General features: G+C 39.7%; 1 pseudogene; it reads right to left on the bottom strand.

The window, feature by feature from the left end:
* The window catches only part of LOC149163747 (cytochrome P450 716B1-like), a 48,411-nt pseudogene extending 42,431 nt beyond the window's left edge, over positions 1–5,980 (bottom strand).
* Positions 5,981–12,615: the final 6,635 nt, after the last annotated feature.

Below are 12,615 nucleotides of genomic sequence, written 5' to 3'. Positions count from 1 at the left end.
ACTTAGAAAAGAAGGTGGAACTCCAAGTATAGGAGAGCTCTTTTAAGGGATTTTAACTTTATCTACATAAGCAAATAAAGACCTGTAGCTTCATTACTATACTTGAAGGAAGAAAACATAACATGACACATAACAGAGAAGGTTACAAATTTATACCCAACAACTCATGGAAACTTTTGATTCTTTCATTAATCAATGATGATATCAAGAATATAGTGGCCTAGTCTCCGATTTCTCCAAAATGCCAACAACCAACCATTTCTCTATAAATTTTCCTCTTCTTATACATTATGAAACAGTCGTTGAACTTTGAAACTGTCAAACTACTAAAACCGTTTATCTAACTATCTGAATTAAAAACTATTACAGGATTTTACAGAGGGTAAAAGACACCTCAAAGAACATGAAATAATAGGAACATAACTGAATTTGGAAGAGGATGATAACCACTGGCTTGCTCTATTAATCTGCTACCGAGTTCCTTTGCAAACGCTTCAATAATAATTACTCCACTTTTACCATAATTAACAGCATTAAAATTTGACTTGTGTGAAGAATGGGGCTTGCATATATATCGGGTGCACTTATATTGGCTAAAACTTAAAGTAAACATGCCCATCTGCCTTTTCTTCGGACTCGACTTTAACATTGATTTTTCCCTTTCCCAAGCGAAATTAACGCAAACCTTTGGTAATTGCGGAACTGAAAAAGTATTAACTCTGCTTCATAAAATCCATCGGATCCACCTTTTCAGCACTCCGTTGACTTCCCATCGCAAATCACAATCGGCCCCTTTCTAGTGGTGCATTGACATAATGTTGGACTTACGCATAATTCCTTCATATCTGCACTTTTTTATTATATACCTTTAATAATGAAAATATACCATAAAGCATGCGTTTTCCGCTTCCAACGTAGGCTTTGCACAACTATCGAGGCATAGCTTTATCGCAATCGCAATCGGCCCTTTTCAATGTTGTATTGACCCTCTTCTTAACAATTTGCGATATGACAGACACACTGAGTTATAAGATATAGCATATAACTATCGGGTCTGGAATCCCCATTGCTCATCACAATCGACGCTTTCCATATATATATATATATGTTATGTGATATGGCGGACCCGCCGCAATTATAAAACATAATATATATACTTTCGGGTCCAGCCTACGATCACAAATCACAATCGACATAAGTCATAAACATTATGTGATAATTGTGGGCCTGACGAAGTTATAAATCATGGTGTAATCAATATCGGGTCTGGCCTATCGTTATTGTAGACCCGTCGGTATTATAAATATAATATATATCCTTTCGGGTCCATCATCGCAAATCCCGATCAGCGGAACCCATATGCATGTATATAAAGGGCTTTTCAATACAGTGGACCTGCCAAACTTTTAAGCACAATGTATATATTTCAAGTCTGGCTATATATGTTTTAACACTTGATTCCTTTGTAAATCTGATATATTTATTTATTTGCTTCTCGTTTCAATATGCACTTATATATATATATATATATATATATATATATATATATATATATATATATATATCTATATATGTATAGATATATAGATATATAGATATATATATATATATATATATATATATATATATCTATATCTATATATATATATATATATATATATATATAGATATAGATATAGATATAGATATAGATATATATATATATATATATATATATATATATATATATATATATATATATTTATATATATATCTATATCTATATCTATATCTATATCTATATATATATATATATATATATATATATATAGATATATATATATATATATATATATATATATATATATATATATCTATATATATAGATATATATATATATATATATATATATATATATATATATATATATATATATATATATATATATATATATATATATATATATATATATATATATATATATCGGGTCTAGTTCTATATAAACGTTTATATAATGACTTGATTTGTTTGTATAGAAACTTTGGCTACTTTGGGGCCGATTCTTTTATAGTTCTTTTAGCAATTCCGCTATGCCACTATCACTTCTTCATCTAGCTATATCTCCTTTTTTTTGAAGTATTTTCAAGTTCTTATATGAAAATTGAATATTAAAGGTAACAAACATGCATGCTACAATAGGTAGCAAGGGTGTGACATCTGCAGTGAGTCAAGGAAGGTGCATAAGAGGTTCCTCACATAGGTGGGTTGAGATGAGTGCACCGCTTGGAAACCAGTAAGAGTACTTACTTGGGAAGGGAACACACAAGTGAAGATGCATCACAAGCTGGAAAGCAGGTCAGTCCAACAATCCAAAGTGATGGTTAGACCAATAGCACATCTGCAAGAAGATTCATATAATTGCATACAAAAGTGTTCATACACAACTACGTAAGTTAAAAAACATACATTGCTACAACAACTGGAACAATCCAACTATAATAACAACATATGCATGAAAATGCGATGGCTCTTATTATATAAATAAGTGTAAGTTCCAATCATACAATACATCCATGTAAACCTGCGAGTCCCAATGGTGGAACGTTACAGCCACATCTGCCTCCTCCTCTAAAGAGATGAACTAGCTCCATGCAGTGGAGAAGACAAGGCGTGTTACAATATTGTCCAAGCTCTTTGCAAGATAGTCTTATCATAAGCTTAGCTGACCAAAATACTATACAATGAGTTATGAGGGACTATTTATAGCAAAGGGTGGGGTGGCCCTTGACATTCCCCTTTGTGACTGTTCAACTACCCTCATGACTCTTCACCTACTCTATGACTGTTACATCCACTATTGACACTTGACTTACACTTGACATGACTCAACATTACAATGCACATGTATCCATGTGAAAAAAATGGCTTGAGCAAGATAAACTAGACATCACTTTGACTTAGACAATTATAGAAGTCCAATTGCTCAACATCCACAAGCTGATCAACAATAACATTTTGATGCCAAGTTCTGTAGTCCCTGATAGTGTCCATGTGTTCTGCGGTGATGTCCATCTGAAACCTAACCTTTGCCTACATAGCATCTGGGTACACTGCTCGAGCTCCTCTATCCAACTCATTTGAAGGCATGTGCATCATTATCTTCAATGTGGCTGGACCAAAAACATACTTGTGCATGATGTCTGCACTGATAGGAAAGTCTGGGCTGGTGGCGATGCCCATCAACTCGTCAAAGTATGACTCAAGCTCTAGTTGGACCTGCTTCTTTTTCTTCACCTAGGTGATAGTCCCGATTGATGGGATTGCATGAGTGGGCACCATAAAATCCATACTCTTGAATACTCATGCATGGGAGGCCTGTATGCTAGTAATTAATTGTGGAAGCTCTTCATAATTCTGGATTTGACTCCAAATACATTCCTTTAGCTCGACCGCATTGACCCTCATCATCTTAGGCAAGTGAAGTGGGGTTCCCTTGTACTTCATCGCCTATGTTTGCATGTCATCGACAACAACATGCACATTCGTCAAGATGTGTGCTCTTCTAGCACATCGTTGCTCCCATCCGTTGAGATGGACGACTTCCTTGTGCACAGTACCAAACTTGGAGTACAATGCTTGCATAACGATGTCAAGGGGAAATACTTCATCTACTATTGCCTTCTTCAGTTCAGCTAGGGTGGAAATTGTCACCAAGTCTCCTCCTTGCTTGGCCATTTGTAGTTCCTTTTCCATTCACTCATTATTAGCTATTAGGAAGTGAATACTTGGGCTAGTGGTTTCAGTATACACTCTGGTTGCATCGGTGAAGGCAGCTAGATGTTTGCGCGCATCAGTCACGATTACTCATTCTTCAATTTGCGTAGGATATGTTTGATCCTCCAGAGTTGACACTCTATGAGGCTACACAACTCTATGTTGGGATTCACCAAATGAGATGTTGTGCATCTCTTCTTCTGGTTGATCACTAAGGATGTCAGTGCCTCCTTGGTCATCCAAGACTTTCTCATCATCTAGATGCATTGGAGCAGGTGAGTCAACCTCTTTGTGGTGAGGCATGAGGTCGGTGTCTTGTTCCAACTCCTGCTTCTCCATGTCTGCATCCAGTTGTTGAAGTGCTTACTCTATCTCATGATCGAAGTCTTGCCCCTGTGATGGTTCACCCTGTTTTCTTAATACTAGCTGTTCAGATGAATCAACTACTTGTACATCTGTTGCTTAATCTATTTGCACATGTTGCACCCCCTATTTTATCTGCTGCTGCTGCGCTTCCCTCTCTTGTTTGCGCAGCTCTTATTCCTTTCGGATTTTCTCCCTTAGATCATGCAATTCCTTATCTGCTTCTTCCATTCTCTTCTTGTCCTTATGCCTTCATGCGATTCTCTTGTCGCGCTTGCTCCCTCTTTGCCTCTACAGCCATAGTTGCTTTCTCTACAAGTGGATCTACTTGAAACTTGCAGCTTTGTTCCTATTCCATGCAATCAACAATCTTCCTGTTCCCTTTGTTGTTCACTGGTATTCTTGGCTCTACTACCACTACTACTATTGCTGGTGCTCTCCATGATTCTGCTTCATGCTTCTTCACTAACCACTCCACAGCGAAGCTGATCAGTTCATTGGGTCTAGAGAAACTATAGCAATATCTCCATGGGTCCTCATCGGTCTAATGTAATGCCTCATGGATCCAGTTGAAATAAACTCTCATGCAGTGATCTTTCACAATGAAATGTGTCATACAGATTGTAGCTTCAGAGATCGAATGGGTACTTGCTTATCATTTCTTCTTTGACATCTGCTTTCTTGATACTTCGGATCTCCTATAACCTAATCCACAACAGAAGAGTGGGCCAAGGTGCCTTCTTCTTCTGATGCAATCTAGATGTCAATCCTACTGAGATGTGATATGCTACTTCCTGCATGACAAGCACGTCCAAGGAAAACTTTGAGAGAAGATGCAGAAGGTTCTCCACACTAAATATTCAGATGAAAGTATCGGATGGTGAGGCAAACCAATCTGCAACGCTTATCAATGCCTCCATCCCTTCCTTTGACATGCAAGGTGGATCCTATTCAAATATAATCTCGTACACGAGGGAAAAAAAAGATCGGACAGCCCTGTGATTACTCCTTTGAAGCTACATTCAGACAACAACCTCAAATATGTGTTCACAGTAGTCCCCACTAGTGACCATGCCCACTCCAAGCCCAGGAATTCTTGTCGGGCACAAAATAAATCTAGGATGTAGGTGGACATGTGAATCTCTGCATGCATACCTCTGGGTGACTATCGAGCCTTCATTACTTGTTCCTTCAGCTCATGAGCTAATATGTTGGACCAGTTACACAGTTTTCCTTCTCTAGCCAATTGGTCCAAAGCAACCACCCAACTCTGTGGGAATGTTTCTGTGCTTTTTTTGCCATACAGTTGACAAGAAAATATGATCAAGTATTGGTGCGCCTTCCTCATTATCTTTGTCTTGTAGACCTCGTTTTTTGTCAACCTAAATCGAGCTGGCTCCTTTACCCAATTCTTTAGAATGTCTCTAGAGTTAGCACTGCTATTGGGTAAGTTGAATGGAGTCTCCATGATAGTCACAAGCTCTGACATCTAATACATCTCATCATAATCGCGTTCCCAGAAGGTTGCAAGCTTCGTCCCACTGACACTTCTCAAGATCATCACCTTGGGATCAATGTTAGAGATGATCTAGTGTACCGTGTCCGCGCATGGGAACACGGGATATCTACATGTAATCTGGTATAAGCCGAACTTGTGAATGTTCACATACACTTGAAGGTATTCGAGGTGTTCCCCAAAATTTCCTACAAATGTTTCATTTACCTCTTTCCACTTCAGTTTGAGGTCCTTGTCTAGATATAACTTTGTATCTTCATAGATCGGCAGACTAGAGGACACTTGCTTAGCTGCTGCTCCAGCTGCATTCACATCAGTGTCCTGAGATCCTATTCTCTTTAAGGCCATTGAGATTAATGAATAGCTAAAAGATATGGAGACAAGAAACGTACATGGAAAGAGATCTGTTAGTGAAAACAAAGAAACTTCGGGGAATGACACAACACATACCTGGGAAACTAATGGGCATGATTGCATAATTTCTTTTGGGAGGCTGGGAGACTAGCTGCCAGAACTCCGCAAAAGGTAGTCTAGGCTATCTCGGAGGCATGACTGGCTGTTGGATCTATGCAATGTGAAATTCATACTGGCCGTTGGCTACTGGGATTGCGTAATGCATAATTCTTGTTGGGAGTGACTACAGACTTAGGGACTGCATTAGGCAATTTTTTGGGCCAGTAGTCACTGTCCCTCATAAATGTGAAAAATAATCCTGGAGGGTAGTGCTAGGTAGAAATGCACATTTCTAGAGAGGAAGGTAGAGCCTTCCTTCTTGAGATTGCGTAATGTAGTCTTAGTGAAGGCAGAGTCCGGGCCAAGGTTGGCCCGACTTGCCGATGGGAAACTGGAAGCAAATAAGACAATGAATGCATGGTGAAACTAAGTGATAGTAGAAGTGATTGACAATGCATGGAAAACATGAATGAAAGATTCAACAAATAGATCAACATGCATGTGGGTGAAGTGATTCACCGGTTCCACAAATGTTCTTGCAAAAAAGTTTCATGCATGGGATAGACGTGAGATAGAAATGAAAACTAAAACCAAGCTAGGAAAAGCTAGCATACATGTAAACAACAGAAAGAATTCAAAGAAATCAAGAAAACAACACTCACACAAGTGAATATACAAAAAGTGATAGAAATGCTGAAAAAGACAAGATGAGGCCACTTACCTGTGAATAGTTGAGCCGAATGTGTCTAAGATTCCTAGATGTGTTGTGGGATGTGAAAGCTCCAAAATCGATGTGAAAGAATGAGATCTGATGCTTCGAGTAAATAAGTTTGGGCTCATGACTTTCATGCCACAAATTTAGGAAAAAGAGACACTTGGAGGGAAGTTTCTAAAACAACTTTTCATGTAACCCCCGACTATTAAAAATAGCTCCCTGAATCATGGGATGCCTTTTGCATGTTTCCTTTTGCTATTCTGGGTAGTGCAAGTCATGCATGCATGCAAGTAAAGTTTCCTTTGACCTGAATGGAACTGGTCAACCAGACTGGTCATGCATGTAGTTGCTCAACTGCTTGAGAAAAATGCACATTTCTTGCTAGGCGATGGGCTAGATGCCAAAGAGGTTTGCGTAATTCTTGGGCAAAGAAATTGACTACTTCCCATATTTGTGCAAATTTTGGGCTGAGTAGCCCTGCTGGGAAAATTGTGCAATTCCTGCTGGGAGTGTTGGCTTGTAGAATTGCACAATTTCTAGAGGGAAGGCTAGTTTCCCTCTAGAAATGCGCAATTTTCTTGGGGAAGCTGCTCAGTCTGCAGCTGGACCAAGTCTGGGTGAAAAGCTTGTGAGGGAAATGTGTCAAGCTGTGATTGAGAGGCTTCCTTTGTGCATGAAAACACCAAATATTGTGTACTTGATGAAGCAAGACAAGGTTCTGTGAAATTTTGGTAGGGAGGCTCCAAAATGGGCTAAGGAAAAAATTTGGAGGGCGGTTGTAGCTACTACAAAACTTGGCGACACACTGGTAGAACTCTAGCTCACTAAATGGACCTTGTTCATGAAAAACAAGTCTAACACCTCCAGAATTATTGTTCAATTCTTAGCCCACCTTGGTTTCACACTAGATTGATTATAATATGTAGCATCTGCCAAGCTCTTGGTCGATTGACACACATTCGAAGCCAAGGAAACACAGTTGTTTCTATTAGGGTTGAGGGGTATATTGGTGCACAGGTGGTATAGTTGTCAAAGTCTTACTTTCATCTCTGGTGTTGCTCCGCTACCAGCAGGCCTGGGTAGTACCCTGACAAAGTCATATAGGAATACAAGCATGGCTCTGGTGCCAATGACCCTGGTTAGTGCCTCGACAAAGTTACTTGAATAAGCTCCCTGCGTGGGAGGCATTTCTCCTCTTTTCCCTTATTCATTTTTCATTTTGAATTTTTTGAATTTTGAATTTTTCATCTTTCTTTGCATAGAACTTGTTCATTTTAGAGGCAGAAGGGGGATCCTGACTTATTGAGAGCATAAGAGGTTGTTCCTACAGAGAAGTAGTTTATTGTATCTCTGACATGCCTGTTAAGGTTTTCCCCCTCAACTTATTCTACTTGACTGAGCTGACAAGGGTTAACCAAAAAACAATCAACTAGATAAGGTTACACTAATTAGTGCGTAAGCATTGTGTTTTCACCAAGGTTCACTTCGAATAGTATGCATTTTCCTTCAATGTATCATGGACTAAAAGTAACAAGTTCTTCATATAGAGGCAAGATGACAGATAACCAAGTAGTGATAGCTATACAAGCCCTCTTGTACTTCACCTAGCTTGTTTCAAGAGTCATATAGGGTTTCATGCGAAACTAACCTACGAACGAAACAAGAGAACTATATGATACAAGAGAACTAACAAAGCAAGAGCAAAAGAGAAAGTGAAACCAAATCGAGTAAGAAAACAAGTAGGCAAACAAACAAACAAACAAAACATGTAAGAAAAAAAGCATGCAAGAAAACAAATGAAAGAAAACACTACTCCTGCTCCTACACTAATGGTGCATGGGCATGATCAGATGAAGTGATATTTCCAATGTAGCCACTGGTGCATTAGTTGACCCATGTTGGTGAAGACTTCGTCCCCAAGCAACCCAGTTGCGTGAACCAGTAAGCAAGAGAGATATAATAATGAAGACAACCACACTTTGTGTTTGATAGTGCTGATGGGACATAAGTGAGTGAAAGTGCATGACGAGCAGTTCATGGACTTATCATAGTGTTGTGTGACACTGCATGAAACTTTGACGCATAAGCAAACTCTTTACTGTGACATGAAAGCAAATGAAAGAAACAAAGATAACTTACATCGTGCACGAGTGCTTGCAATGTAAGATTCCTCCAATGCATGAGCAATGGGATCGTGCAATTCGAGTGGAGGAAGTGTGATGAGCATATAGATGAGTGATGAGGAGCCTTGGGTGATTGAATAGTTTCATGATCAAAAGTGAGACTAACCCCAAGAGAGTGAGGGACTACCATAACCATCAGCTCTTTTGAAGTGCCTCGACAGTCTTGAGTGTTTTGACTTCATCATCAGACAGATCATCATAAACTGATGGCTTCGAAATATCAACTATGATAGAGTCATGATCGTGATCAAATACTGAAACCAATGGATCAAAACCATCATGATCAGAAAAATCAATGATTTCATCGGCATCCTCATGATTAGATGAATCAAATAGAGGGGTATATTAAAAGTGAACAAACTCATACTCTGTGTTTTTAGAAATGACAGGTGAAAGATCAAGTGGATTTTCAACGAAAAACTTATCCTCTTCATTGTTGAATCATGGACCAACATCCGGTGAGTCTTGCGAGTGATCAAAAATGGGTGCATCTGTGGATGAAGACACACATGCAAAATATTGGATGGCAGGTTCACCAAAGATTTTAGGAAAGAACGGAGGGGGCTCGGATGGAAGGGAGTCCTCCTTCGTCGAGTGTTGATGCTCAAGCTCCCACTCATACTCTTCATGAATGACAGTGCATATGGGTTGTGTAACAGTAACTTATTCAATGGGTTGTTCCTCATTCACAACAAGTGAAGAGTCCGGAATGGACAAAAACATGATAGTATGATCTAAAGGAACACCCAATTGCGAAGATGGAGGTCGTAGAATAGAATGAATATGAGAACTTGAAGGACTCACAACCAAATCTGCGTGAAAATTGAGTGAAGTGATGTTGGGAGAATGTGAAAGAGGAACAAGTTTGTGAGCATGATCTTCAACATCACTAGGTAGTGGTGGATCTTTTGAATGAGAAGAAGGCAAACCATTAGTCAAGACAGTGACCGCATCCACATGAGATTGCATAGCACCATCAGTGAAGAATGTTGAGCGAGGCTTGATCTAAAGATTTTTCTTGGGATATGTATATTTCTTAAGACAATACTCAAACCAGTATCAAAGATAGGAAAATTTCATCTAGCTCCTTGGATTTTGAAATTGCAAGTCACAGAAGCGCTGCCAAAAATCAATAACCGATTCATGCAGAGCCTTCCATTGTTGTAATTGTTTTCGGTCAAGATGGTTTGGATCCAAATCATAGAAAGTGTCTTCAATGGGATGACAAAAATGCTCAAGTGAGTGCATGCTATCAGCCGGTAGGTTGAGCAGCCAATGACATGGAGATTCGCGAAGTGTGTGTGCATGTATCAAGCTAGCTAGTTCGTCAAAACACCCATATTCCTGTTGGGTAGCCCCCCTCTACGGGGTCCGGGGTAGTGCCCCGGGAAAATTCTTTTCTAGACCCTATATTAGGTTGGGCGAACCTACCTATGGTTTTCAGTCCATGGTTTTGGACGCAATGGTTTTCGGTCCATGGTATTGGATGCTTCGGCATGTATAAATATGTATTGCAACATTGAAAGGAATATAATGAAAAATCAAGCTGGTAGTCCCAGTTTTGGGATCCAGGGGAAAATCTCTATGTATATGTGTTTTATGTGTTATGCTCTCGCATTGTTTATTTTCTGTGTTTTAGAATTCGTATGCAGGTAATTTCTGTACAGGGTTAAAACCTACATTTGGTTTCAGAGCTATTTTGGCTTCAAGGGGACGCCTTTGTTGCTGTGGGGTTTCACTTAGGCCTGTGGTAGACCCTGTTCAGTGGGAGATCTGTGAGATCGATTCTGGTGGTGAAAGAAAGATGGCGGGCAGCGGAAAGATAGAGATCGAGAAGTTCAATGGTCAGAGTTTTGAGTTGTGGAAACTCAAGATGGAGGATCTATTGGTGGATAAAGATCAGTGGATCACGGTATATCTAGGTACTAAACCAACGGGAGTGACTGATGAATAATGGAAGAAGTTGGATCAGAAGGCAAAGAGAACAATACGATTGTGTGTCTTAGATTCAGTATTGCTGAATGTATCAGGGGAAACTACGGCGAAGGCTTTGTGGGACAAGTTAGGGACTTTGTACCAATCTAAGTCTCTAGTGAATAAACTATTCCTGTGAAAAAAGCTGTATAACCTGAGGATGAAATATGGAGACTCGGTGACAGAGCATCTGAATGCATTTAATACTGTGGTAAGTCAGTTAGCGTTTGTTGATATTAAAATTTCAGATGAAGATAAGTGCATCAGTTTGTTGTGTTCTCTACCAGATTCGTGGGATAGTCTGGTTATTGCAATAGGTAGCAATGCAACTGCTTTGCAGTTTGATGAAATAGTCTCAGCCTTGATGACGGAGGAGATGAGACGGAAAAATATGGAGAGCCAGAATGGTGATGCCTTGTCTATACGAGGACAGTCCCAGAATAGAAACAAAAATAATTCATCGAGTGGGAGATCTAAATCTAGAGGGAGATCTAAATCTCTAGGAAAACCTGTAAAGGTGGTGTGCTGGAAATGCGGAAAGGAAGGGCACTTCAAAAGGGACTATAAATCTAAAGCTCCTGATAAAGGAAAGGGATCTGATGATGCTCCTTCTGCAGAGGCGAAAACCACCTCAGATGAAGGTGGGGATGTGTACTTGGCTTCTTCAAGTACACATGTAGATCATGAGGCATGGTTGATTGACTCAGGTGCATCCTTTCACTTCACTCCCCATAGAGAGTGGTTCTGTGGGTATGAGAAATACGATGGTGGTGATGTCTTCCTAGGAGATGATAGGAAGGCTAGAATCATTGGTCGCAGAAAAGTAAAGTTGAAGTTGCAAGGTGGAAGGGTTAGAACACTTCCGGGTGTTCTGCATATTCCTGCATTGGCCAGAAATCTGATATCTCTAAGCAAGTTGGATGATGCAGGTGTAAAAACAGTGTTCGAGAAGGATACATGCAAGATGGTTCGGGGAGCACTGGTATTGATGCAGGGAGTTCAGACTGGAACTCTGTACAAGCTGCAAGGTAGCACTGTTGTTGACGGGTGCAACCGTTCTGTGGTTCCTGAAAGTGGAGCTGAAAACCTAGTGGTCTCTGGAGAGAAGACCATGCTGTGGCATCAAAGGCTTGGACATATTGGAGAGAAGGGCCTTCGAATACTTCATGGTAAAGGTATGGTAGAAGGTATGAGTAATAGCTCTCTCGATTTTGATTTCTGTAAAAATTGTGTATATGGAAAGCCGAATCGGGTGAGTTTCCCCTCTGGTGGTAAGAGGGCGAAACAGATATTAGAGCTTGTGCACAGTGATGTGTTTGGACCTGTGAAGGTTCCGTCACTGGGTAAGTCTGTGTACTATTTATCATTTATAAATGAATTCTCAAGAAATACATGGATATATTTCCTTAAGAAGAAATCTGAAGTCTTTGACAGGTTTAAAGAATTTAAGGCTCTAGTGGAAAATCAGACAGAGAAGAAGATAAAGGTGCTGAGGACAGATAACGGTGGAGAGTTTTGCAGCAAGGAATTTGAAGAATTCTGTAAGAAGTGTGGTATAGCATGGCAGAAGACTACTCCATATACACCTCAGAAAAATGGAATCGCAGAAAGAATGAACAAGACATTGATGGAAAGGGCAAGAAGCATGCTCAGTGGTG

Source organism: Pinus tabuliformis, chromosome 5_1 (assembly GCF_031772625.1).
Source record: "Pinus tabuliformis cultivar Carrire ecotype Pingquan chromosome 5_1, CPIR1, whole genome shotgun sequence".
NCBI lineage: Eukaryota > Viridiplantae > Streptophyta > Pinopsida > Pinales > Pinaceae > Pinus > Pinus tabuliformis.
The sequence above is the reverse complement of the archived record's forward strand: the minus strand, read 5'-3'. Positions and strand labels throughout refer to the sequence as shown.